This window comes from Labeo rohita, chromosome 11 (genome assembly GCF_022985175.1).
Source record: "Labeo rohita strain BAU-BD-2019 chromosome 11, IGBB_LRoh.1.0, whole genome shotgun sequence".
Taxonomy (NCBI): domain Eukaryota; kingdom Metazoa; phylum Chordata; class Actinopteri; order Cypriniformes; family Cyprinidae; genus Labeo; species Labeo rohita.
The window spans coordinates 12,830,844-12,833,328 of NC_066879.1; positions in this window are offsets into that span (position 1 = coordinate 12,830,844).

Sequence of the window (2,485 nt, forward strand, 5' to 3'; positions counted from 1 at the left end):
CTTTCAATTATCAACTTAACAAATTCGATCAAACCAACTGATTCAGTCAGCAACAAAGCAAGGGACTGTCTTTATGAAAGAGTCGCTGAATCACCGACTCAACCAAGTCATTCAAAACAGTTGTTCCATTCAGAAATGGTCTTTATGAGTGAGTCATTGAATTATCAACGCAACCATTTCAATCAAAACAACTGATTCAGTTACAGTGACAGTCTTTGTGCAAGTGATTCAACTCAATCATTGAATCACTGAGTCAACAGAGTCATTCAGAACAGCTGATTTATTCAGAAATGCTGCAAATCGCTGCCTTTATGAATGAGTTGTCGAATCATTGACTCAACAGAGTTGTTTAAAATGGCCAATTCATTTGGGTACAAAGCAAGTGGCAGTCTTTATTGAATGAGTCATTGAATCAACGACTTCACTAAGTCATTCAAAACAGTTGATTCATTCAGAAATGACCCAAGTGGCTGTCTTTATGAATGAGTCACTGAATCACTGACTCAACAGAGTTAGTTTAAAATGGCTGATTCATTCAGTAATGAAGCAAGTGATAGTCTTTATGAATGACTCACTGAATCATTGACTCAACAGAGTCATTCAGAACAGCTGATTTATTCAGAAATGCTGCAAATCGCTGCCTTTATGAATGAGTTGTCGAATCATTGACTCAACAGAGTTGTTTAAAATGGCCAATTCATTTGGGTACAAAGCAAGTGGCAGTCTTTATTGAATGAGTCATTGAATCAACGACTTCACTAAGTCATTCAAAACAGTTGATTCATTCAGAAATGACCCAAGTGGCTGTCTTTATGAATGAGTCACTGAATCACTGACTCAACAGAGTTAGTTTAAAATGGCTGATTCATTCAGTAATGAAGCAAGTGATAGTCTTTATGAATGACTCACTGAATCATTGACTCAACTGAGTCATTCAAAACAGTTGATTCATTCAGTAATGACACAAGTGGCTGTTTTTATGAATGAGTCATTGAATCACTGACTCAGAGTTGTTTGAAATTGCTGCTTAATTTAGGTACAAAGCAAGTGACAGTCTTTATAAGTGAGTCATTGAATCATCGACTCAACCAAGTCATTCAAAACAGTTGATTTATTCAGAAATGACACAAGTGGCTGTCTTTCTGAATGAGTCATTGAATCACTGACTCAAAAGAGCAGTTTGAAATGGCTGATTCATTCATGTACAAAGCAGTTGACAGTCTTTATGAATGAGTCATTGAATCATTGACTCAACCAAGTCATTCAAAACAGTTGTTCCATTCAGAAATAATGCAAGTGGCTGTCTTTCTGAATGAGTCATTGAATCACTGACTCAAAAGAGCAGTTTAAAAGGGCTGATTCATTCAGTAATGAAGCAAATGACAGTCTTTATGAATGAGTCATTGAATCATGGACTTGACTGATTTGTTCAAAAACGCTGAATCATACAGGACAATGGCACTGTTTAGATTAGATTCAGAACTTGTTTTGTTGGCAGAACAGAGCAAAAGCAGTTGATATTGACTATATTGTGTCTAAAATGTATGTCTCTTGATATTAACTTAAACAGCATATTTTTGTTAAATTATTTATTTATTCATTATATATCATTGTATACCATCAGACACGCATTTTATGGTCTGTCTGATCTCAAACCGGACATGCTGCCATCTTTATGAAGAGCTGAGGTCTCCATTCATCATACAGGTGCCATATTCTCCACAATCAGGTTAATAACGGCGTCCTCTACTGGACACTCAATGGACTGCAGCAACGCAACAGACATTTGTGGTTTTCTCTGCAGATGAAGGACGGGTCAAACTCTCAGATGCTTTTCACAAGAACCTCACAAACAAATACTGGAAATCTGGATACCAAAATCAACAGACTACTCATCAGAGACAAACACAAACACCTCACACACACGGACATGCTTATCTGAACATCTGAACGCATCTCTCCACTAAGCTGACTGGATATATTATCCAGAGAAGACAAACGGCTGCTCAGATCACAGAATCTCACCAAACCTGTCAAGAACATGTGCATCACGTGTGTAAATAAATACATTTATATTTATATTAATAATTAATAAATATTTAGAACATTTTTAAAATACAAATTAATTTTGAACATTCAAACATTTTTAGATGAAATATGTTCTTCACAGGTTTCTTGACATTCACCTTCAGCCTTCATATTGTGATTTGTAGAATATACTCAAACATAAGACAAAATTAAGCTACATTATTTATTTTATGTAAATCATATTTATGAGTGTTTCTGAAAAAAAAGCCATTTTGTGTAAAGTGTACATATCTGTTCAACATTGCTGTTTTATTTGCATGCATTCATAAAAAATATTAATGATTATAATTGTGGCTAAAACAATTATTTGTTTAAAAAATAATAATAAAAAAAAAAAAAAAAAAAAAAAAAAAATTATATATATATATAATAAGTAAATAAGAAGGTAAACTTTAAC